The sequence below is a fragment of the Lissotriton vulgaris genome, chromosome 3_1, assembly GCF_964263255.1.
Source record: "Lissotriton vulgaris chromosome 3_1, aLisVul1.2, whole genome shotgun sequence".
NCBI classification, from domain to species: domain Eukaryota; kingdom Metazoa; phylum Chordata; class Amphibia; order Caudata; family Salamandridae; genus Lissotriton; species Lissotriton vulgaris.
In genome coordinates this window covers 120884668-120911731 of record NC_141689.1, presented here as the reverse complement: position 1 = coordinate 120911731, position 27064 = coordinate 120884668, and the positions used below count along the sequence as shown (strand labels likewise).

The 27064-nt window shown below is 43.6% G+C and overlaps 1 long non-coding RNA gene across 1 annotated transcript; it reads left to right on the top strand.

The window, feature by feature from the left end:
• The first annotated feature begins 1824 nt into the window (after positions 1 to 1824).
• LOC147726059 (uncharacterized) lies at positions 1825 to 3502 on the top strand. Its single transcript, XR_015309410.1, has 2 exons — positions 1825 to 2550; positions 2938 to 3502. It is a non-coding gene; the product is annotated as an uncharacterized LOC147726059 (long non-coding RNA).
• Positions 3503 to 27064: the final 23562 nt, after the last annotated feature.

The window sequence follows — 27064 nt, the reverse complement described above, 5'->3', positions numbered from 1 at the left end:
AGAGTGCCAGAGACAGCCAGGACCCCAGCCTGAGAGCCAAGTTGCTGCTTCATCCCACGGTGACCAAAGACTGCCAGGGTATTGTATTATATAATAATCGCATTTATATAGCGCTTAGTCCCCCTAATGAGGCGCTGATGCACTTTACACCGAGCACCATGCTGTCCCCGAACCAAAGGCTAGTGGTTAATCAATTGTCAGTGATTATTGTTAGTTACTGGGATTGATTTAGGGTGCTCAGGCAAACTAGTCAATGCATTCTTTCTAGTTTCTTTGTGGTAGAATAAATTAATAGAAAAGGATACAAGGAATTAAGTGGGGCTGGTAGGGACAGTGAAACTGTGTGTGTGGATGGCCCTGAATTGCAGCACTTCGTCTTGGCATGTGAAATGCCAAGATGCAATCGATTGTAATGTCACCATTGTATTAAGTTTGACCCAGTGTTTGCCTGTCTGTATCAGAGTTCACATATGACGTAATGTGGCAGGAACCCGGATTCAAAGAAGAAGATTGTAAAAAAGAATGTAAAAAAACAAAACCTTTTTGTTTTGAAAAAACATTGATGGAGTCTGTACACTATGTCTTTTAAATAGTTCTTATATCTCTTATGATGACTGATGGATGCTGAATTCTTGTCTTGCAATTCATCTAAGTAGTTGTGCCCCTGTGTGGAAGATTAAGTGACTGGTCTTCCAGATCCGTGCACCACCCTCTTTGTACTTGATAATCCACTAGATGATAGTGATAAGTGTGATTGTAGCTGCCTCAGTCTCTTCTTGCACATACTTTGACCCTTTTTATCAACTGCATTTCCCAAAGTCTATTACTGTAATTATTAAAAAACACTTGTGGCAAATACTCCACCCTATTTCAACAATCAGGTAATAAGGGCCTATATTGTTGTTATACCCTGTCTGACGGTTTTTAAGTAATCTATGGCCCTCGTTGTAAATTTAGGGCTAAAACAGAAAATAATAAAAAAAGGAAAATATCTTACTGAAAAAATCCTATTAAAAAAATGTGTTTTACCAAGCCTGTGGTGAAGGGTTTTTTGAAGACCTGCGGAGGGCTTTGACCAGGCAAAAACCCTCCACCTGCTTTGGTTGTAATATTGCCTTGATATTCGTAATGCGCACACCTTTTTCAGCAAATGAGCAAAGCAGATTTAAAATCAATCTGTGAAATCAATTTCTCTCATCAATATTTCAGCAATGCCGCTGCTTCAGATTTCGATGTGTAGATTAACATGATCCTTCTTAAGGAAACAAGCCTGTGTCAATCACACGTCGACTAGGGTGTTTAAGCCTGAGGTTATATGGAAAGATTTTGGGGACTTCTGGTTCATTCGTAACACTTTAAGGACCCCTCCTGCAATTTCATGGAAGATGAAAGAAAATGGACGCAAAAGAAACCTGGATATATTCTTTCCCTGAGGATTCAGCTGCGGTCCTTGCAAGTAACAGATGTGAGGCAGCGCGAGGGCGGATTTGAAGGGACGATGCAGAGGGAACATTTTTATTTATTTAATTTTCCCCCTGCATCGTCCCTCAAAATCCCCCCACCCGGCCCCACCGCACCACTGCTGTTTGTTACCTGCACGGACTGAACTGGGAGTTTTGTGATTTTAGTAAATGCTTGCATCCAAGGAGCAACGGTGGGAGGTCGGTCTAATATTGAAGGCTGTCTGTTTTTCTTAAGAGTCTCTGAATTCACCTGAATGTCAAACCACTGCAGCATATCGTTTTTGAGTCATTTTCTTCCCGCTGATGGCTCCCACCCGACATGCAGGGTGGACTGGCCTTCAATTGCATCTGGCATTAACCAGGAGGTAGAAAGAAAGTGACCAGAGGGGACACAAGGAAGAGAGAGGGAAATAGAGAGAATGGATGGATGGATAAAAGAGAGAGACAATGAGCAGGAGGAATGGAGGAGGTAGAAAGAAAGTGACCGGAGGATAAACAAAGAAGAGAGAGGGAAATAGAGAATGGATGGATGGATAAAAGAGAGAGACAATGAGCAGGAGGAACGGAGGAGGTAGAAAGAAAGTGACCGGAGGATAAACAAAGAAGAGAGAGGGAAATAGAGAATGGATGGATGGATAAAAGAGAGAGACAATGAGCAGGAGGAACGGAGGAGGTAGAAAGAAAGTGACCAGAGGATAAACAAAGAAGAGAGAGGGAAATAGAGAGAATGGATGGATGGATAAAAGAGAGAGACAATGAGCAGGAGGAACGGAGGAGGTAGAAAGAAAGTGACCAGAGGATAAACAAAGAAGAGAGAGGGAAATAGAGAGAATGGATGGATGGATAAAAGAGAGAGACAATGAGCAGGAGGAACGGAGGAGGTAGAAAGAAAGTGACCAGAGGGGAAACAAAGAAGAGAGAAGGAAAGAGAGAATGGATGGATGGATAAAAGAGAGAGACAATGAGCAGGAGGAATAGAGGGGGTAGAAAGAAAGTGACCAGAGGGTAAACAAAGAAGAGAGAAGGAAAGAGAGAGAATGGATGGATGGATAAAAGAGAGAGACAATGAGCAGGAGGAACGGAGGAGGTAGAAAGAAAGGGGGAACATCGTTTACAACTAAACTTTTACCACGCACTACCATTACAACGCAGGAATTACAACAAAAGTCGTAACAACGACTCGCTGGAGGGCACTGTTGGATAGGGAATAGTTTAATTTTCTATCCAGCACCTTCCCTACTATCCACGGGGACTGGAGTTGGAAAAGAAAATTAAACAATTCCACTATCCAGAGCCCCCCAACGCAAGTCGTTGTAACAAATTGCGTTGTAAAGGCATGCGTGGTAAAAGCATGCTTTGAAACGTCATACAACCAAAGAAAGTGAACAGAGGGGATACAAAGAAGAGAGATTTAAATAGAGAGAATTGATGGATGGATAAAAGAGAGAACCAATGAGCAGGAGGAATGGAGGAGGTAGAAAGAAAGTGACCAGAGGGTTTCCCCTCTTTCAAGAGAGAGGGAAATAGAGACAACGGATGGATGGATAAAAGAGAGAACCAATGAGCAGGAGGAATGGAGGAGGTAGAAAGAAAGTGACCAGAGGGTTTCCCCTCTTTCAAGAGAGAGGGAAATAGAGACAACGGATGGATGGATAAAAGAGAGAACCAATGAGCAGGAGGAATGGAGGAGGTAGAAAGAAAGTGACCAGAGGGTTTCCCCTCTTTCAAGAGAGAGGGAAATAGAGACAACGGATGGATGGATAAAAGAGAGAACCAATGAGCAGGAGGAATGGAGGAGGTAGAAAGAAAGTGACCAGAGGGTTTCCCCTCTTTCAAGAGAGAGGGAAATAGAGACAACGGATGGATGGATAAAAGAGAGAGACAATGAGCAGGAGGAATGGAGGAGGTAGAAAGAAAGTGACCAGAGGGGAAACAAAGAAGAGAGATGGAAAGAGAGAAAGGATGCATGGATAAAAGAGAGAGACAATGAGCAGGAGGAATGGAGGAGGTAGAAAGAAAGTGACCGGAGGGTAAACAAAGAAGAGAGAAGGAAAGAGAGAGAATGGATGGATAAAAAAGGGATTGTGCAAGAAGACAAAGGGAGCGCGGCTGTTTTGAGGCTGTTTGCCAGGGCTGCTTTGGTTCCCCCAGTCTGACCCTGCAGACCCACAGATCTCCTCCAAGAATACATCTCTAGTAAAAGAGGAGGTAACTTTGTGTGATCTCTAGGTTGTAGTTTTTGGAGCCCAGAGAAACAGATCCTAATCTAAACTTTTGATAACAGCCTGGAAATAAGTTTGATTTTGGGTTTATCATTATCTTTTGGTGCCTAATATGGAAAATTCATGACACAAATTACACATCCAGATGCTCTCTTCACCCCCTTGCCACTTCCTGATTCTCATTTAGTCAAAAGCAGCCCCTCCTCCCCCCCCCCCAAACGGATGGCTGTTCTGCATCCAGCACCTCATGTCTCAGACATGTCAGAGTCAATACAAATATTCCCTGTAAAGGGATCCACTCTTCCTTCAGTTGGGTCGGTATTGCCTCTAAAACAGAAAATAGAACTGATAATGGGCTGCCGAAAAAAACAACAATTAGAACTATTTTTTTCAAATCTGTAGTGAAGGGTTTTCGAGGACTTGTAAGGGGTTTCCACCAAGCAAAAGCCCTTCCCCTGCTTTTGTAGAATGACTGTCTTCACATTGGTACAAAGCGGCCCTTTATCAGCAAATAAACAGAGCAGATGTGTAGATTAGCATGATCCTTCTTAAGGAAGCAAGCCTGTGTCAATCACACGTAGACTGTCATTTCATATTAATCAGATGCACTTTTGTCACCATTACAGAACGGCCTGCGAGTCCAGCCGCTGCTTCTCCTGAGAGACCCTCACAGCGCCTTGCACCAGAGTCTGCTGACGTTAAGCGCTTACAGAAAGGACCACCATGACTTCTATCCAGTTCTTCGCTGAGGAGGGCTGCCAGGGCGCATCTTGTGTGGCTGTCGCACAAGACCTATCAGATTTGTCGCCAATTGGATTCCTGAAGCGGGCCAAGTCAATGAGAGTGAAAGGAAACCCCTGGGTCGTCTTTAAAGGGAAGGACTACCAGGGGGACTTTGAGCTCTTCCGGGAGGGGGATCACGACTCCCTGGGAGAATTTTCCAAAGAGATCTCCTCAGTGCGGGTGGTGAAGGGGGGGCTGAGAGATCCAGAAATCACCATCTATGAGCACGTCAATTACCAGGGCAAAAGCGCCACCATTACAACCCCTACTTCAAACCTGGAGTTTTCTTCTCACAAAGTTAGCAAAGGATTCTGGCGAATCTACGCCGACGAAGCCTACGAGGGCGCCTGCATCGTGACCCTGGCCGGTGACTCCGTGCGTGCATATGGCAGCATTCCCTTAGTGGACAAAGCCCGCTCCTTGAAGCCTTACGAATAGAAAGAAAGTTCGTCAAAGTTACGAAGGGAGCCTGGCGGATCTACGCCGACGAAGACTACGAGGGCAAATGCAACGTGGCCCTGGCCGGAGACGACCAGCCCAACTATTGCGACATCGGCAGCATCGGCTTTAACGACAAAGCCCGCTCCCTGAAGCCTTACAGAGACTTACTAAGTGGGATGAAAGTTAATTAAGAAAAGAGTTTCGAGGGCGTGCCCTGATTAGCCGGCTCCCTCGTGGCTGTCATTCACTCGACTTCACACGTTCACGGAGAGACATTAATCAGCATATCTTCTCCACTGATTACACTAATAAAGCTTTTTTCCCAATCTCGCTCTCTTCATCTATTTACCTGAACAGCTGTACAAGGCGTAAATGCTTCTGCTTCCCCGGTTTCAATCCTCTGCATGAAATAAAGCAGCACTCACAAAAATGTACCTCTGATGTTGTAAAGGCATTTAGGAGTAGTAAAGTAAGGATTCCTTTACTACTCCTAAATGCCTTTTGTGAATACCGAAAGTCATAAAATTAGGATTTTGTCTCAGATTACTTTTGTGAATCAGGCCCCCTGTCTTAATCCTTGTTTCTTTTCAATTTTAACTGAGCTAATAAATTGATTATTTCTGACATTTTTCTGTAATAGCGCTTCGTAAATTCGCTGGCGTATGTTAACTTAGAGGGTGAGGGAAGAACCTTCTCTCAACGTGCTGCTAGTTTCTCATTGTCTTCCTAATCCATAGCTTCGTTTTCACTGATTGTGCCAGTCTTTTCTTAATTAAACCAGGTATTAGGATGGTAATAATGTGGTGGTCTGACCAGTCACTTGCAGCAACTGAGATTAACTTGACAGCATTTTCCTTTGAGATAATCCAGTCTAGTGTAGAGCCTTTTGAGTGAGTTAGTGAGTAAGTAATACTTTATTCAGAAGTATAAAAAACATCCATAAAAGCAACATTTAAAACACACATCATTGTACAATAAAAAAACAGAATCATTGTTCTTATGTCAATAAATAGTCAATTATCAACGGGTATTGTAACATGAAATGAAATGAAATGAAATGAAATGAAAAAGAAATTTCTAAAGCGCACTGTGGCCAAGCGGCTTCCTGGCGCTGAGGAGCACAACAGTTACTACAGAGAGTCCCATGAGAGGTTAACCGGGAAATGCCTGAAGAAAAAGAAAAGTTTTGAGGGCTTTACGAAAGTGGGAAAAGATGGGGATAGAGTGGATGGAGAGAGGGAGATTGTTCCAAATCTGGGGGGCCAAGACAGAAAATCGGGTGCCCCCGGTTCGGGATTTGCGGAAGCGGGGGACATGAAGGAAAGAAAGAGAAGAAGAGCGGAGAGAGCGACTGGGAACGTGGGAGGAGATAAGAGAGTTAATGAAAAGCGGGGCAGAACGAGCGTGCGCCCGGAAAGCCAGACAGGCTAATTTAAACCGGGACCTGAAAAGAACCGGGAGCCAATGGAGGGATTTGAGGACCGGAGTGATGTGGGAGGATTTGGGAAGACCAAGGATAAGACGGGCCGCCTGGTTTTGGATGGCCTGGAGACGGCGAGTTTCGTAGGCAGGGATGCCTACGTACAAGCCGTTGCCATAATCCAGGCGGGATGTAATAAGGGCCGTGATGATTTTTTTAAGGGCATTAACAGAAAAGAACCGGGAGATCTTGCGGATGAGGCGGAGGGAGGAAAACAAGAGGACACAACGGAACTGATTTGGGCGTGGATGGACAGATCATTACTGATCTTGATGCCCAAGGTCCGGACTGAGGAGACAGGAGAGGGGGGAGGACCAAAAGAAAGGGGCCAGTGAGCAGAGGACCAGGGATTAGACGAGCCGCCAGTGAGGACGAGCTCTGTTTTATCGGGATTGAGCTTCAAATCATTGAAGCTCATCCACTGAGAAATGAAAAGAAGAGTAGAACAGAACTTAGGAAGAGAGTCAGCTGGGGATGAAAGATCGAAGACGATCTATAATATTCTGATGAAATGTAATGGACTGCCCACTTTACAGGGACACCTTGGTATCAGATATGGCCCAGAATAATCCTTACAATGCCTTCATAGTAATGTTAATTATTTTACCCATTTCATCATGTTTCCAGTTCTTTACAAATCTTCGTCTTTCAATACTCACATAATTCTATCTTGGGCGAAACGAATACATGGCGGGAAATGACGTATACCCTAAAAAAAAGAATCCACTTATCCATCTAGTAGCGTCCACACATACGCCAAGTTAATAAAAAAAAATAATAACAATAAGACACATAAATATAGTCTGCTCATATGCTCAACTAGTTGCGGTTAAACATCTGTGTGTGTTGGATGTTACACAAGCCCAGAGATATTAAACACAAATCCATGCAGTGTATTATAATTCATTAGTCGAAGACTTGGTACAAGTATATCATAGTCTGGTGGGGTCAATAAAATGTTCTTTCTAATGTAAAAAGCTGCCTATAAAAACGACAACAGTCTGCAGCAAATCTCTCGAGTAAGTAATGATTGCATATATAAATATGCCGGCCGACATTGTGTAAAACAATATGGTTTGATGATCGGTAAAATATATTTTTTCCATAAACAACTATAGTACTTACAAAAAGAACAACATGCATTGTATCCTGGGACATTGTGTTGTCACAGGGGCAATTGATTAGGTTTATTGACCAGTCATTCATTTTTGGAAAAGTGACTACTCTATGAAATATGTCTAATCTAAGCGGGTCAAGACAAATCTATGCCTACCATTCAGTACTGCTTTGAGGTAGGGTTGCATATTAAAAGTGGTTAGGATCAGTTGATTTTTTAATACACTTGGTTTGGGGACTTCGATTAACAATCAGAGGTTCCCCAAATGCATCATCCCTGCCTCTTTCAGAGTCTTTCTAATAATGTTCAATGTTACTGGTCTTTCAAAGTACTCGATGGCCTAGGTCACTTAGGAAACATTGAACATATGCAAACCATTATATTCTTTTATTGCAAACTTAATTTAAGACTATCCTCAGTGATTGCTTGGTTAAGCACTGTGTACTCCGAGCTCCATATCTTATACCAAAAAAGAATTGGTTTCAATTTTATTAAATCTGTGATATATTGTGCCCCCAGTTCTGCATGACAAACATACACTGATGTGCTTATAGGTGTAACAAGTAAGCCTTTTATATACCCCCACAGTCCTGGCCCATATGTGGTTATACTGAGACATTTGGCTTTATAAAGTTACTCATCATCTCAGGGGGATTTGCACTACGCCGTTTCGCAAAGCTCCTAAGGGCCATACAAGATTTACTGAATTGTTGCCTCCTATTAACTATGGCCTTGTTCCATAATCCATATCTATTGCATAAGTTCCCCAGGTAACTAAAATTGTTCATAACACCAATGGTTATGCCATTTATTTATATGTCACTACTCTTCTTACTAGTCCTTCCACATTTCAAAATGAAGGTTTTTTCCTTGGTTACCTAAAAGGCCAAGTTCCTTCATATAATCTAAAAAATGTGATAGCAAAGACTGGAGGGCCAGCGGTGTTCGGGTTATGAGGACAGCGTCATTGGCATAGAGGTGGGACAGGACGTGTCCTTATTATGTTAGATTTCTAGTAGATAAAGCTAGTGCCTCTACCACATTGTTTATATATAGTGAGAACAGGAAGGGGGCCATAATGCTTCACTGTCTCACCCCTCTCTACACACCGAAGGCTTCGGTACATTCTCCCTTTTTAGCAAATCTAGCCCTAGATTTACATCCTGCGTAAAGGTCCTTCAGTAAACGAATAAATCAGCGTTTTCACCCCATATCTTTCATTTTTAGCCAGCGTTTGGAGTGTATCCCACAATCAAAAGCCGAAGACAGATCGACAAATACCAAGTATAGATTTTCCTTTTTACTATTAACATATTTTCCCATTATCATGTTAAAATTGTGGCTCTGCTCTATCGTCCCAATGCCTGGGCGAAAACCATATAGTAGATCTGATAAGCTATTTTGAGATTCTGCCCAGTCCTGGAGCCTCCTTAGGAGGATGTGGCCTACTACTTTGACAAGCGAGTCAAGCAGTGATATAAGTCTGGAGCATGCTGGTTTAAGACAGTCTCCTTTTTAGGTTGAGCCTAGCTCAGCGCGCATGCGCTGCCCTATGGTAGGCTTCCTGTGAGCACTACACACTGTTCCTAAACTTCTCTGTGGGAGTTAGTTAACTCTCACATAATCTATTGGCCTTTGCATGTGGCTTTCAGTAATAAAAGCACACAAAAGGCCAAAGACGGCAGCATGTCCCGCCTTTTCTTTTAACGTTAACTTCCCTGGCCTAGGGGGCTTGGGAGCGAGCAGCGATGCGCATTGTGCCAACTGCATACCTTCCTTATCGTGATCTTGACTCATGTTCCTAAGTAAAAAAACAAGCTCGCTTTCGCGGCCACACTTATTTTGATCTAACTGCTTCTCTCTGTCTCTCCCTACCCTTTTCTCACCCACCTTTCCCTTGTTTCCACTCTCGGTACAACTCTCCCCCTTTTTGTTTTAATTTTCAGGGCTCGCTCTCTTTCTTCACTTCTCTACACCTTCTGGTGAGGTTTTGTGCCAGTTCTGTTTTCCCAATCTCTAGCTTTCTTTCCTGATTTCAGTGAAAGTGCATCTCTCGCCCCTTTCCTTTTCCTCCTCTCAGCTGCTCCATACTTTCACCTCCTCCCCCCACCCGGCCGCTCCAGCTCTTACGGCTGCTCTCTCTGCACACGCCTTTCCTTCTCTCCGTCTTCCCACTCCATCTGCTCCCACTTCTGACACATGTACATTATATTCTCACAAGAAATAAAGCCCGACACGTTCCCGCAGCGCTGCACATACCAAAAACAACACTGTCACAGCTGCGGTGAGCAATTTACATATTTACGACTCATTGCACGTCCACAATACTATAAGCAGAACAAGAACATCTGGGGGCGCTGCCATTCTATCAATAATCCCTAAATTCTCCAAGGACCACCCTCTGACACTTTTCACAAAGTAACTGCTCTTATTTCAGACTCTCCAGTTTCATGTGGTACACCCCTCCTACCAGCCTTTAGTGGTACTCAACCCCTGGCATACCCAGAGATTTTCTTGCCATTCCAACTTTTCACGGTTGTTCTGTCCTACCACTGTCCCAGGGCATTTCTACCATGGGAATGCCCCACCATAGGATGGTTACAATCTCTAACAGAGTTCACTCCTTGATGCCCCCGCCCTGCAATCTCCGACAGTATACCGGCTCTATCAGCTCCCAGCTATATTTAAGCCTGAGCCCCCTCCTGTGGTATTCCTGCCCTGCAGCCTTCCATAGAGTTCCTGTCCCATCACCTTTAATGGGATTTGTACATTACCTGTATCCTTTGATATTCCTGCACTCCCACCCTCCTGCCCGAAAAGCCTCCAGTGGCATTCGTCTGTGTGGCTCTAAGGCTTATAAGGTCCCAAATGTGAGACCTATTGGCTATACCAATGCTTTTTTTGTTTTGCTTCAGCTCCCTCGCCATCCTTGAACCACTTAGCACCCTTAGCTGCCTTTCATGCTTTTTTCAAACCCCTCTTCCCCCCTCCCACAGCCAGTGTGGGGCTCAGGCCTTCAACACGCCTGCTTCTCACCCAGGACATTTCAGGGACTTTAATTGCGGTCCAGTTCCGCAATGGCTGCCCTGTCCCGTTTCGCTTTCCTGATGCTGTTTACACACCTATGCTGTCTCTCGCTGCTGCTTCACCCATCCTGCCAGTGTCCACCACTGCTCCCCTTCTTTTGTCATTGCTTGTATTGTTTGCTGCTAATTGTCTCCAGAACAGTTTCTGTGCACGTCTGTTCCTTGGGTATTTAGAACTGAGGAAAGCACTAGCACTGACCAGTGCTAGTGTCACAAAGGGCACTGATTTTAAGTGTGCTGGATTCACCAGCGAATTTTAGTCAATAAAGTTTTCCAAAAACTTGAAGTTGCTTTTCACTGAAGTATTTTATTCATACTTATGAAGGTATATTCATGAAGGTATTCAATAGTTTATGCTTTATATTCAATTCCTTTTACAACAATCCATATGTTCCCAACAATCCATATGTTCCAATGCATTTCGGCCCACTGGCCTTCATCTGGGAAATCTATGAAACAAGGAGTGGTATCTGTCACTGGTAATACTTCAAAACAAACAATGTTTAAATCACTAAATCTCTGTCACATATTGTCTAGCATCAGTAAGTAATGTACATGCTTGGCTAAATTCGACAATTAAATAAACACCCTTTACATTTACGCGTTCAAAATAGTTGTCAGATGTTTAAACCATTTACACTCGTGCGTTATCTGATGTTAAATGCAGTGTGGTAACGTTGCTAGTTCATCTAGCAGTCAGGTTAGCTAGCGTGGCGCATTAACCAACAGGCGTTCGTTAGCGTTTTAAAAAAATGCTCGCGGTTCAAATGCTAAGTAGATTCAGGCTGCCTCGAGTGGGCTATAAGCATTAAACGTAGCGTGGTAACGTTGCTAGTTCATCTCGCAGTCAGGTTAAGTAGCGTGGCGCATTAACCAACAGGCGTTCGTTAGCGTTTTAAAAAAATGCTCGCAGTTCAAATGCTAAATAGATTCAGGCTGCCTCGAGTGGGCTATAAGCATTAAACGTAGCTCCTTCTTACCGGATATGCAGGAAATTGGGTTCTGTCAGCGCTGTAAGCGGGACGCTCTCAGCGCGGTGCAAGTTGGCGTGTGACGCGTGTGGGCTGTACTACGATGTTTTAAAGGCGCGCATGTGTCAGTTAAAGGGCCAGTATCTAAATGTGTATCTCATGCAAAACAATACTGAAGCTTCGTGGCAAAGATAATTGTTACAATATATCGTACCATGGTAACAGTGTGTCATAGTATACAACTAACAGAATCATATATAACAGAATTATAAATAACAACTAAATTCAGTTCTTTCATTTATCCCCTGAGGGCGCAGAGTTTGTAAGTGGAATATCCAATGATTTTCACGTTTCAGTAAAGTCTTTCTGTTATCTCTCTCTTCATTTTTTTCCACAATCTCCAATATGCATGCTCTGATCTGGTTAATCTGATGATTTTGTTCAATGAAATGGTTGGCAACCGCTGATTTGGGCACTTTTGTTCTTATATTACTTTTGTGTTCAGTCAATCTTGTTTTAAGTTTACGTTCTGTTTGTCCCACGTAAGCTTTTCCGCATGGGCATTTTAACATGTAAATAATGTTTTTTGTGTCGCAGGACCCGTTAACCTGTAGCTTGATCTTGTTACCCCGCATGGGGTGAGTGATGGTGTTACCCTCCATGATATTGTTGCAATTACTGCAGTTTCTACATGGGATGGTACCTTTGAAAGTTGTTAGAGGTTTTGTGAGTGCAGGTTTCTTTATGATATCACCTAGGTTTTTGGCTCTAGTAAATGCGAATGTGGGTTCATCCTGAAAAATATTGTTGAAGTCCAGTTCTGTTTTGAGCATGCACCAATGTCTTTTGATGATTTTCTTGAATTGAGGAGTAATTGTAGAATATTTACTCACACATGTGATTTTGGTTGTTTTTTCACTTTTTTGGGAAGAGAGTAACATCTGCCTGTTCTTTGCTGTGGCTCTTTTGTGGGCATCTTGTAACACCTCATTTGGGTATCCTCGTTTCTTAAATTTGTTAATCATGATTAATGCTTGTGTCTTGGATTCCTTCGGGTCTGAGACAATCCTTTGTACACGGAGTAGTTGTGAATATGGTAAGTGTTGTTTGAGAGGGGTAGGGTGGAAACTTTGGTAGGCTAGCAGATTGTTTCGATCAGTCATCTTAGTATATAGAGTGGTTTCAAACTTGTCACCTGTTTTAAGAATGGTTACGTCCAGGTAGTTGATTTGTTTCTCATGTACTACATGGGTGAATTGTATCCTTGGATCAATCAGGTTTAATAGTTGGATGTTGTTGATCAATTGGTCTTCAGTGTCTTTCCACAGGATGAAGATATCGTCTATATATCGCAAATATAGACGTAACCCTTGTTGCCATTGAGGATTTTGTAGAATGTATTTATTTTCATACTGATGCATGAAAATATTCGCGTATGCTGGGGCTGCAGGATTTCCCATGGCGGTGCCAGACTTTTGTAGAAACCATTTATCCTCCCATTTAAAGAAACTGTGCATCAATGTGAAATTGAGTAATTCCAATAGGAATATTTTCATATTTTCGTCATATTCCATCTGAAGCAGGGCTGTTTCCACGGCCTCTATCCCTAATGTGTGGGGTATAGAGGTGTACAATGCTTGTACATCAATAGTACACATGAGTATCTTTTCATTGGGGTAACGCACAAGTGTAAATGGTTTAAACATCTGACAACTATTTTGAACGCGTAAATGTAAAGGGTGTTTATTTAATTGTCGAATTTAGCCAAGCATGTACATTACTTACTGATGCTAGACAATATGTGACAGAGATTTAGTGATTTAAACATTGTTTGTTTTGAAGTATTACCAGTGACAGATACCACTCCTTGTTTCATAGATTTCCCAGATGAAGGCCAGTGGGCCGAAATGCATTGGAACATATGGATTGTTGGGAACATATGGATTGTTGTGAAAGGAATTGAATATAAAGCATAAACTATTGAATACCTTCATGAATATACCTTCATAAGTATGAATAAAATACTTCAGTGAAAAGCAACTTCAAGTTTTTGGAAAACTTTATTGACTAAAATTCGCTGGTGAATCCAGCACACTTAAAATCAGTGCCCTTTGTGACACTAGCACTGGTCAGTGCTAGTGCTTTCCTCAGTTCATAGTACATACTCCAATGCAGGGAGTAAACGAAGGAGCATGATCCACGCCTTTAGCCTAAGGATTACCACTTAGCTGTGCACGGCTATCATCTAAATCCTTAGGTATTTAGGTCATTAGACCGATTTAGGCAGATGACTTCCGATTTTCATTAGCAAAAACAGCTTTGTTGTGTCCCTGATGTTTTTTCAAAATATAGCACTTTCGTGTTGTGAAACACTGGCATGTATGTTTATGTACGTTTCCAGTTGAAGGGCGCACTCCCTGTGACGTGGCTAAGGGGGGTTAAAGTGCCCAATGCAGAAATGTTTGTGATACTTGCAACTCATGTGGGCCTGCTCCAGTAAAGTATTTCAGAGCATGGGGTTAATATGCTGAAAGCAGCGCTCTCAAGGGGTTAATGTTCTGAAAGCAGAGCTCTGTGTATGAGCTTAAGTTTTAAATATGTTTAGTCGTATTTATTATGCTCGTTGAGAGTGGACCCAAACTGTACCCCCTTGGCATACACAGGCTGTCTGGCCGAAGCTTGACGTGGCATTGGCGTGAGAGTCCGGGCAAAGGGCAGCTGCATCGCTGTCTATTTAGCCAAGCCAAAGATCAAAGTGAAAATACAGAAGGGCACCCTTAAATAAGACAACCTGCCAACTCTTTCTTCAGGGCTGCCAAGGGCTTCATGTCATGAGTTACTCTTGACCCAATTATTTTTTTTATATATATTCCCCGTCATTTTGTATTGACTGGCTTGTAGTTGCACGCCTCCCTGTATAATTCTGGGACTACAAATCCCAGACAGAAAAGCAGGATTTGGTGAAAGTCAGGCCTGGTTGGTGTTGTCACACATATTATGGGTCACATTACTTTTTCATCTCATCTCTTCCACCAGACACTTTCCTTCTCCCACAAACCTTCTCTCTTCCTTTATGTTTCCTTCTACCTTTCTCTCTTCCTGTCTTCCTCTTCCGATTAATTTACTTTCTTTCTCTCTCACTGGATTTTCTCCCACAAGTCTCTGTCTCACTTTTTTCCCCTACGACCACTTGTGTTTTCACTATACCCACTGTCAATATGAGAGTGGCCAGGCCACCGGTTCTCTTTTTCTGGGACTCGTTTTTTACTTATGGGTCAACAGTAAAGGATGCTGGACTGTTCCTTATAGAAGGGAGTATGTGTATCTGGCGAGACCGAAGGTGCAAATGTGACACCTTAGGGCATCCATTTTGTTGGATGTATTTGCCTCACACACCCTCACAGGTGTCATGCTTCATCATCGGCGTTGCTCCTCGTCGGGGAGGCGGTGCAATCCCCGACGGGCTCACCTCAAAGAGGGGCTCTTTGGCGGAGATCTTTTGATCCAACTGCCTTTTGGGGAAGTGCAGGTGTGCGGGGATGTAGTATGTAGCCTGGGTGGTGATTTAAAATGTAGTAGAGGGTACCGGAAACCACTTAATTCTGGGGGTCCCCTACTGCAATTAAAAACGTGAATCTAACTCACTAGGTGCCAGATAGTTAGGTATACTGGCCCTAGATTAGATTAAGAATTAAAAGGGTTTGGTCGACATGTTTCTCGCCTGGGTAATTAACCCGCGATTCATCAGGACCAACGATGGATGAAGACAAGGTCTACAAACAATCAACAACATGCTAGTGTCATGTGCCTTATACCAAAATACGGTTATTGTTACCTCTGTGGCTTTATTCTATGCCTGGATGGGGAATAAGAACACAGGGTTAATAACACATAGTAATCGCCAGAGATACTACATGGTCCGGGATCAATCTTGCACACAGTGTCATGCTAGTGATAGTGAGTTTATACTAGCTCGAAATTAACATGAGTATTTATGTTACAACGTGAAGTGTTACCGTCACACCAACACATTGTAAGTGAAAGAAAAGTTTAAAAACAACAACAGCAGTCCATCAGGAGGATAACTCTCCTTCTCGTTTGATAAAAAAGTTTAGTGTGTGGAGAAATTGTTAACACTAAATGTGCGTAGGGTCGCGATGGACGTAACCCGACTCACCTAATGGTCAGGGATTAAATGCCACAACAAGGCTCGGCGGGTTGGTACATCAGGGTGGAAACCATCAGGTATGGCTAGGGAAAGTAAACGTTTACAAGATCAGGTTGTGATAAGGTCAGGGTTAAAGCAGCCCTCTGCAGGATCTGGGTGGAATCCTCCGGTACTGCCATAAGGGAATTACTCCCATTCAAGAAACCCAAATCGCCCCTCGGGGGTTCTCCTTACCTCTCTACTCCCGTGTCCTTACTTCTTCACCTACCCATCACCGCCGAGCTCGGATAGATGCTGGAGCTCAGTGGCGGTTGCCATTTCTAGGCGGAAGCGCCTGAACGGCGTCCTAGCTCCGCCCACTGCGTTCGGTCAGGTGGTTTCCCTGGTTACTGTGGCGGCCATTACAGACTGGAGTTGAGAACCCGCATATCCAGGTGTTGGACTAAGCTAGGTAGTAAGTCCGTGAATTTCTAGAGGGGTTAGGTTTGTGGGATGGCGAATTGTGTATGACCTAATCGCCGTTGCCTTCAGAGGTGAGTTAGGTATGTTTAGGTAACGTAACTAGCCCCCTATGGAAAAGGCATGTCTCATGTATTGCAGTGGTGGCGGCTGTAAAAAGATGGAGGTACGAGCCAAGGGTGGTTTGGACCGAAAAAATGCAGGTCTGAACTATTTGTATTTAATTCGGTATAAATATATGTATATGAAAAATGAAGTACTACAGATTCATAATGAGTGTCACGGAATGTCCTCATTCAGGCCCGACTGTCTGCTGATAGTCGGTGGACACACCTTTGTTCTTTGTGAAATAACGCTTGTTTAGGGCAATTGGGGCTGGATTCTAATATAAGCAATTTGAGCGAGTCTGCTGTGTGATTGGACTCCACATAATGTTTGCACATCTTGGTGTTTGTCTTTCTACAGCGAAAATTACTGCGGTGTTCAGTGATGCGGATTTTGATCGGGCGTGTCGTTATTCCAATATACTGTAATCCGCATGGGCAGGTAAGCATGTAGATACAGTGTGAGGTGTTACAATTAGGGTGTTTCCTTAGCTCCCAGTTAAATGTGTCAGTAAGTTGTATTGTCTTATGCACGGCTGTGTATGCACATACTACACAGGAGCCACATGGGTAGTGACCCTTCACATGAGGTAAATTCCAGAGTGTCTGTTGCGCCACCTTCTTAGTGACTTTGGGTCTCGTGCTGATCAGGATGTCTTTTACATTCTGCGATCTCTTGAACGCAAACCTTGGTTGTTCAAAAGTTAGGTTGCCTGTGTTCAGAATAGCCCAGTGGCGCTTGATCGCATTATTGATTTTGGTTGACACAGGGGTGAAAGTTGTCACGCAGGTTATTGGTTGGTTCTCAACTGGTATCGGCTCCCGTTGTTCAAGGAGAGCTTCTCGGTGGTTGTTCCTGGCTCCTTTTTGTGCTTTAGAGACTTCCCTCACCGGATATCCTCTGTCCAGTAAATTACGGGATAGGATTGCTGATTCGTTCTTATAGTCAGTTAGGTCACTACAATTTCGCCGAATCCGGAGAAATTGTCCAAAGGGGAGATTGGTACGTAAGGCTTTGGGGTGGTGGCTGGTGTAATGGAGCAGGCTATTGCTTTCAGTGGGCTTTCTGTACATCGTGGTACTTAGTGATCCCTCTTTCAATTTTATTGTCAGATCAAGGAAGGCAATTTCATTGGGTGATGTAGACATCGTGAAGCGTAGGTAGGGGTTAAGGGTGTTGACCCACTCAAAAAAGTCCTCGTGCGAGGTCGGTGGTCCTGTCCAAAGGATCAGGATGTCATCTATAAATCTCCTCCATAACTTGATGTTGTTGAGGAAGGGATTGGACTGATGTTGTATGTGTCTGCCTTCAAAATCAGCCATGTATAGGCATGCCACTGAAGGGGCAAAAGTACTGCCCATCGATGTGCCTTGGGTTTGATGGTAAAAGTTCCCCTTGAATTCAAAGTAATTCTCCGTTAACGCTAGGGTAGCGCACTCCATGATGAATGCCGGTGGAGTGACTGAGTTCCAGGTTTCAAGCTCAAGTATTTCCCCTATTACTCCTAGTGTGACACTCTGAGGAATATTTGTGTAGAGGGCCTCAACATCAAGGGTAATCAAGAGGTTGATCTGTCCGGTATCCTGGAAAGTATCCAGTATGCGCAGGACATCAGAGGTATCTTGGACATACGAGGGAATGCGCCTCAATAGAGGCTGTAGAAAGTAGTCACAGAATTGTTTTCTTTACTTTTCACATTATTACTGTGGCCTGCAAGTCCCAGCATGCGCTGTTGGCGAAAACCCAGATTCCTGAAACTCCGTATCTTGGCTTAGATGCATTGTACACCTGCCTCTCTCATTCGTTAATGTGTATGATCGAACCACCTGTCTCCATTCTCGCTTACCGCTTTCTCTCCATCATTTGTCTGACTCTATCGCCCCTTTATTGGTCCTGTGCAGCTCTCTCCAAAGCATCTCTTCCCCTAGCTCCAAGCTTTCTTCCTCAGTTGGCTGTTTCCTCCCTCTAACTATCCAGTTGCCTCTTCCCTAATTCTCTTGCTCCCACTTCACCCATCTTCCCTCTCTCTCTCCTTCTGTCTCACCATTTGCTTCCTTAACTTTCGTAAGTCTCTTTTCTGCTCTCCCACCCTTCTCCCTCCCACACTTCTCCTTTCTCTCTCTCTTTTTTTCTAGCTCGCCCACCTGCCTCTCTCCATTATAAACTTCTCCCTCATCCCTCTCCCAGCATTCTGATCCACCTCTCCGATAACCCCTCTGCAGTGGTGTCATGCAAAATGATGGGTTACTTGATGAGTGTGGCGAGAGCCCCCGGGATGCATTAATCTTGGAGATTTATCAGGCCCTATGCTAAACTGTTTCAGGGACAGATGATTGTCCTCCTCCTGACCCTTCCCCGTGTGATTGTTGTAGGTGCCTCCGTTACACCTCTGCGACCATTTTACTCTCACCTTTTGGTCCCCCCAACTCATTCCCCTCACTCTCCCACCCTTTTCACCCACCTCTGTCTCTCAGACTTGCCGCTCCCATAAATTTTTCTTGAGGCAAGTATTTATTCTTGAATCAGACTGCATGACCCAGTGTGTAGTAATTGAAATGTCAGCCTTGTTGGAAGCTCTTTAAGTATGGGTAACAGATAAAAATTATGCAATTTATATAAAACAACTATTTACTCATCAAACTGGAGTTCTCTTGTGTTCCTTATGATTAAATTGTTTTTGATCTAACACGTGAGGATTTTACATAACAAATAAGATAATTGATTTACATGCACAAGAAATGAGCTTAGCATACCCGACAGAACCATTGTTTTTTCCATGCCCTAGATTTAGCCAGTGGAGAATCCACCGCCTCTTCAATCAGGGGTTGCAGATCGGATCAGAAGATCTATAAAACCTCCTTCTCTTTCCCTGGTTGCTGCTCCACACGATGCTGCTTTTGCTGAGCTTTACTGCCCTCCATTTTAAATGAGGGGGCGACGTCCTACAGCAGAGCCCTTCCTGTTTAAATAATCACCTGGCACAGAGTCCCCGTCAACCATGAAATTGAGCCATGTGTGCAACCACACACTCCCTACAGCTCAAGATATCCCTGTGCAGCTCCTGACTGGCCTGACTCCCCCATCCCAGCCCAGCACATGGACAGGGAGCGCATCAATGAGAAGAGCACAGTAAACATTGCTGCGCCCGCGACAGCAAAACAGGTTCATATAAACAGAGCATAAGCAGTAAAACACAGAAATGTAGCATAGCTTACCTACTTTGTTGAAGGGAGGGGTATTATGTTGGGGATGTAGAAATAGAAGAAGGCTTTAGAAACGGATCTTAAGGTGTGGGATAGCTTCCTATCTAAGGTGGAAACCACCTCATAATGTTAGGTCTGGGATGAGTGTGATGGCGGAGGGGGCCACTGAAGCTCATGGTGTGAGCGCTGCTGCCGCAATAATTACTCAGGACACTCGTGCTCTTTTACTGCATAGTCCCCACTGCTGATCGTGGGAGACACCCCCTTTATTTATAGCTGGCACGTGAAGACATGTGCCAGCGCCAGTGTAACTTCTCCGATGCAGGTAGACTGCACCGCTATCTCGCGTAGGAGATCGGAGGACACTACATTCCTTCTAACCTTTAATAAATAGCAAACAATAATCAAGTAGATCTATTACCAGTCACTAGAATTCCAGTCCCAATTCGTCACACCATGAAGTCGGCAAGCCAGGAGGATGGAGCTGGCTTTTTTCGCAGGCCATACCTGGAGTGCTTCCCTGTGATGATGGCAGAGACGGGCCACCCCTCGCAAGGCTTGGCTCACCTGGGATCTTGCGGGAACACTCAGCGGACTCTCAACTGGTGCTCCCGGCAGGGAAGGTGTGCCCTGATCTGACCAGATTTCGTTTCCAGTGGTGGTTGGCTCGTATTCACAGTCTGGGACTTCCTCCTCTGCCGGTTGACGAGGGCTGGTGTCCATGTTTTCTGATACCGGCAGGTCTGGAGTCCCGGTATCCACTTTCTTGAAGAACGAGATGTTGCGGGTGACCTCCTCCATTCTTCTTCTGGCTGTTATCATGGTGCTGGTCCTGCAGACAACTATTCAGGGCCTATGTTCGAATGGAAGCCGGAATTTGCTTCCTGGGTACCTGTCCTTGAAATAGACGGTGTCTCTCACTTGAATGACAGACATCTGGGCCCATCGGTTGGCACTGGCCTGGCCATTGGAGCTAGTCCTGTTAGCTAGGGTATTTTCCACGTCGATCTGGGGCAGGGTCCAGCTTGGGTGATGTGGGATGGTGTCTAGCACTACTCGGCCCATGCTTGCTGGTCCCCGAGCTGCCTCAGTCGTGAGATGGGGCGTCAAACAGTATTTCCTCAGGAATCTGTATATGGCCCTCTTCTTGAGCGGTGATCCATTGGCATGCGCAATGCATATCACTTTGTTGAGAGTACGCATGAATCTCTCTACTTCCCCATTTGCCGGATGCCAGCGCGGGGTCACTTTCCGATGTTGGATCCCGAAGGCTTTAAGATAGTCCGCAAACTCCTGTCCCTGTCTGTCTTCACCACTTCAAATATTCCTGACTGTTTGTTCAACCAGTAGGTCCATTCCTGGGAACTACACCTTGGCTCTCAGTCGGCTCTTGGTTTTCACCATGCCTTGGTGTCACCTGTGTGTGAGGTCCACTGCCTGTTGAGCCAGACTTGATGGTATTATTAGCCGCGGGCCTCGGAGCAGAAACCCTCTGCTATTGACCGAAAGTTCATCTTTGACTCGCACAATTGATTTAAGAACAGTCTTTGATTGTGGCGTCCTTCGGGTCATTGTGTATTGAATGGGCCACCAGTCATTCCATTGGACTGCGCTTACGGCCAATTGCAGGCACTCATCACTCCGGGTAGCTTCTACAATGGCACCGGAACTCACCCCCCTGCATCAGAACGCCTACATGTGGCGCAGGGCTTTACAACGTGACGCATCTCCCAGAAGCGTCATGTTGTAAATACCCCACAGTGTGGCGCTGGCTTTGCGCTGCCACTGCATCATAAAAGTGACGCAACAGCGGTTTAAAAGAGGCGCATGGGGCTTGTAAATCTGCCCCTATGCCTATAACCTTAGCATTATCCTAAACAGTAAACTCCCCATGAAACGCTGTAAACTCTTTCTCTTCAGCCTGCTTCCACACTCAGCACATGCTCCACAAAGACATCAAGTTGCTCCCCATCAACACCATGTAACTGGTGACACAGGCAGTCATCTCCAGCAGACTGGACTATGCCAATGCACTCTATGCAGATCTCACCACGAAAATCTCGTGAAGACTCCAGATGATCTACAACACAGCAGACAGAATCAACCTCAACCTGCCAAAGAAGACCGACATCACCCAGCATCTGACGGTCCTCTACAGGCTCCCCATCCAGAAAAGAGGACAATTCAAGGTCCTGACTCAATTTTACAAAGCCCTCCATGACCAAGGACCCGCCCTACATGAACGGTTGTTTGAACTGGAGTGGAGTGGTGTGGCTCACTGGATAGAGGCGGCAGACCCGGAAGCAGAGGACGGCCCGGGACCAGGGTTCAATTCCCGACGCGGCAGGGTTGTGAACCAGCGTCAGCGGACTCGATAATTCTCACCTCGGTGCCTACTCTAACCAGGGATCACACTCTGCAACTCTGGGCATTAGCTTGCCTCATCTCCACAACGGCCCCCCACAAACGTCGGGGATGCCTGGTTTCACCTTGGAGATACCCAGGAGGAAACATCTCACAGGGAAAGCCAGGACGGGTTCCCCAGCGGTCTATAGCGCCAGGACGCCTCCGGGTAGCAGTGCACTTTACAAGACACACACATTTACATTACATTTACATTTACCTTTACATTTACCATACTTCTAAGAACCTCCAATCAGTCAATCTCACCCTCACACATATACCACACATCTGACGTGCAGCACAAGAGGATGCTCCTTTTCCCACCTTACCGGCAAGACCTGGAACTGCCATCCAATCCACCTCTGCACTTCACCCTTACTGACCCACTTCAGGAAGGTCTCAAAACCCTGGCTTTTTAATTGACTCTGCAGCATCGCGCCTGGATACCCTCTAGGGTGAGAAGAGTTGCTTTATGAGTATTTGATTGATTCTAAGCCTTGCTGCTCAGAGCCGAAGCTACCCATGGTCAAGCTAAAAGGTGAAACACCAAAACCTACTGGCCCTAAAGGGGTTGATAAGTGTGTTACACAGTGAGGTCACACCATATAATGCACCTCATTTGCTCACTCTGACCATACAATACACATAATAAATACCACGTTTGCTAGGGTAATACTAAACTGTAATGCATTTAATTTGCAAAGGAACAAAATGAGGGGGTTCATTTTGCCATAGAAATTATGATTAGTGCTGAAGAAAGAAAAAGTAGGGCACATTTTGAGTGACTTCCCAAATCCTCTTCTATTTCATTAAAACAATTCTGTTATGCAGTCTTCCTAGATGGCCACCAGAGACAAAAGAGCCCAAATGTAGCCCAAATATCAGCCAGATGTAGCCCAACTATAGCCCAATGACAGAATGTCCCAGAGTGTTCTAAAGAACAACTAGAACGCTAACAGTCTTACTTATGACAAAAGTATGGCACACCTGAAGTCATCTTGATTGGAATAAAGTGGTAACACTTAACACATTTGATTTGAAAAGGAACAAAATTAGGGGTTTCATTTTGCCATAGAAATTATATATATATATATATATATATATATTCACAGAAAAAACCATAGGTTATAGACCATATATAGTTAGGAATTTGCATTTAAAAAACCTTATTTTATTTGCACAAAACCATTGAAATTCCATATATAGTTAGTTGCACTAACTATATATCGCGGACCCGCAATCCACTGCTAATGATGTCACATATTACATCATTCATGACATGGTCAGTGACATCACTGATGACATCACTGATGACATCTCAAATGACATCACTGATGACATCACTGATGACATCTCAAATGACATCACTGATGACATCACTGACATCTCATTTGACATTACTGATTACATCACTGATGATATCATTTATGTGATAATACATCTTCAGACTCTAATATAACCTTTGATACACTCAGTGTAAACAGGCACTCACAGACTGTCACACATCCATGGAGTTACTCACACACCTATTCAGTCATGCAAAGAATCAATCACATCTCCATTTCCTTAACTATACAGTTATACACACCTTACTTATTCAAACATATACTAACACATATTTACTCTCTTATACAATCCTTGATACAAGTTCACAATGATTCATACAGCCACTCTCACATTCACTGACTCTTATGTTCAGTTATTTATATATGTCAACTCTCACATGGAGTGTGTTTTACATATGTACTTACTTTGACATGTAGAACTGAGATATCCATTCACTCACCAATATACTCATGCACACAGTCAACTGTCCATACAGCTGTTTCTACATGCACTTTTGAACCCATACACCTAGGGAATCAACCGCTCACACATCTATGCACAGAGTTATACACCTCCCAGCCACCCACACACACACTCAGTCTCCCATACAAATACTTGGGCAACCATTCAATAACCCATATAGTTACTGATATAGCTACTGATTTAAACATGCAGCAGTTTACAAAAGAACATAAATATTGATTGCCAAATTAAGACACTTTAATCACTAACCCATGCACTCAGTGAGACACATTTAATCATTCTCTCATACAGTCAGTCATGCACCTACTAAATCCTTCATCCAGACACTTATACATCCACTCATTCTTCAATATGTAAGACATATTTTAACTTTACAGAAACATACAGTCACTGGGTGTTGTCATCAGTGATGTCATCAGTGATGTCATTTGAGATGTCATCAGTGATGTCATCAGTGATGTCACTGACCATGTCATGAATGATGTAATATGTGACATCATTAGCAGTGGATTGCGGGTCCGCGATATATAGTTAGTGCAACTAACTATATATGGAATTTCAATGGTTTTGTGCAAATAAAATAAGGTTTTTTAAATGCAAATTCCTAACTATATATGGTCTATAACCTATGGTTTTTTCTGTGAATTTCATTGGTTTTTTAAAAGCTAATATCTATAGCTGTAAAATATATTCTTTATTAAGTGACGTATCACGTAGCCCGTGAGACGCCTCATGATGCATCGCATAACCGTGACGTATCGTCTCTGCAGCGCAAACCAAACCCAAAACGTAAGCGCGCCAGAACACGCTTAAAGATATATATATTTTTTTAACCTTAATTAGACAAAATCCACACGTGCACATATCACAAACGTTCAAAAAACACAATATGTCGGACTCCCGTTACGCTGCCGGTTAGCTGCCCGGTTAACGTACCAGGAAGCACCTTTACCGCGAAAATCGCAAATTTTTTTTTTTTCACCCCCCAGGGAACTTTAATAGCCCCCTCATCAATCCTAGGGGTTCAGGAGGGGTCTGCCTTACCCCTTTCATTCATTTACACCTTTTTTTTTTCCACCTCTTGTCTCTCGATCCCACAGAGAGACAAGATGGCGGCCGCTCCAGACTGTTTACAATGATAACAGCCAATCAGCTTCTCCTCAGACTCCCGTTACACTGCCGATTAGCTTCCCGGTAGCTGCCCGGTTAGCTGCCCAGTTCGCGTACTAAGACGCGTCTCTACGGCGAAAAAATCGGATTTTTTTGTTTGTTTTTTTTTGGCCCCACGTGGCTTTATAATATCCCCCTCATAAATCCTAGGGGGTCAGAAGGGGTCTACCTTGCCCTCTTTCCTTCATTTCCCCCTTTGTTTTGGCCTCCTCTTGTCTCTCGATCCTACCGAGAGACAAGATGGCGGCCGCTCCGGACTGTTTACAATATTGACAGCCAATCAGCTACTCCTCAGACTCCCGTTACACTGCCGGTTAGCTTCCCGGTTAGCTGCCCGGTTAGCTGCCCGGTTCGCGTACCAAGACGCGTCTCTACGGCGAAAAAATCTAATTTTTTTTTTTTTTTTGGGTTACACTGCCGGTTAGCTGCCCGGTTAGCTGCCCGGTTAGCTGCCCGGTTCGCGAACCAAGACGCGTCTCTACGGCGAAAAAATCGGATTTTTTTTTTTTTTTTTTTGGGTTACACTGACGGTTAGCTTCCCGGTTAGCTGCCCGGTTAGCTGCCCGGTTCGCGAACCAAGACGCGTCTCTACGGCGAAAAAATCAGATTTTTTTTTTTTTTTTTTGGGCCCGGCGTGGCTCTATAATATCCCCCTCATCAATCCTAGGGGGTCAGGAGGGGTCTACCTTGCCCCCTTTCCTTCATTTCCCCCTTTGTTTTGGCCTCCTCTTGTCTCTCGATCCTACCGAGAGACAAGATGGCGGCCGCACCGGACTGTTTAGAATGTTGACAGACACCGGAGAGCCAATCAGCTTCGCTTTGCAAAGTTCCGATACGCGAAAAGTTCGCGAACCGGAGCGCTGCCCGGAGCGCTGTTACAGATATATATCTTGATTTAAACGTTAATTTCTCAAAATCCACTGAAGCACATATATTGAGACCTAGCAAAGGCACATCGGGCTAACAGTCCCTACAATTTTGCCAAGTTTCGTGGAAATCCATTCAGCCGTTCGGGCTAAAAGTGAGTCCAACCGCCCTATGGAAATTAACATGGGAAAAACGCGTTTTGGGACCCCCCTTTTTTCTCGGCCCCCCCTTGACGAACCCCCCCCAAATTTTCAGGAGCTGCTCAGAAACAAAATGTGCCATTTTCCTGAAAATTTCAGCCGATTCCGTCCACAAACGCCAAAGTTATTAGACATAGAATTTTCAAAAGTCCCATAGGAAAAAAATCCTAACTATATATACCTACTGGCTATCGCCAGTAGGTAATATATATATATATATATATATATATATATATATATATATATATATATATATATATATATATATATATATATATATATATATATATACATATACATATATATATACATATATATATATATATATATATATATAGTATATATATATATATATATATATATATATATATATATATATATATATATATATATATATATATATATATATATATAACGAAGCCGTTATTCACCACACCTCTTCAAAAGAATAACGAGAGTAAGCCCAAGTTTTGTGCTAATTTCTTTGGTGATTTATTGTGCAATTAGACCAGCCAGGAATTAGCATTTAAAAAACCTGATGACATCTCAAATGACATCACTGATGACATCATCCAGTGAATGTGTATCTTTCTGAAAAATAAATGTTTTTTATATATGTATATCTAAAGGTTGATGGAAGAATAAATGGGTAAATACATGTCTAAATGGATGTTTTTTTGTGTAAAATTGATTGGTTAACTGACTTATTAAATGTATCTTAGTGAATACATATATTAGCGAGTAATGTTTAAATATTTAAATATCTGTATCTGTGTCTCATTTTGTGTATAAGTGGCTGCATGGGTTGGTGAGTAACTACATGAGTGTGTATATGGGTTATTGTTTTTTTGAGTATCAGTATCAGTGTCTGTATGGTTCGGTGGGGGATATTACTTAGAGCACAGATGCATGAATGAGTGACTCACTATTTGTATGTATTTTGAAGACAGCATGTGTGCAAGCCTGTATGGGTGGATGATTGTGTGTATGGGTGGGTTAGTGAGTATGTGTTTTTATAATTGATTGTTTAAGAGAGTAAATATTTTTCCGTTTCTGTAGAAGTATGTGTAGTGGCGTGTATATAGCAGTATGATCAAGTAAATGGTTTTTTGATAGT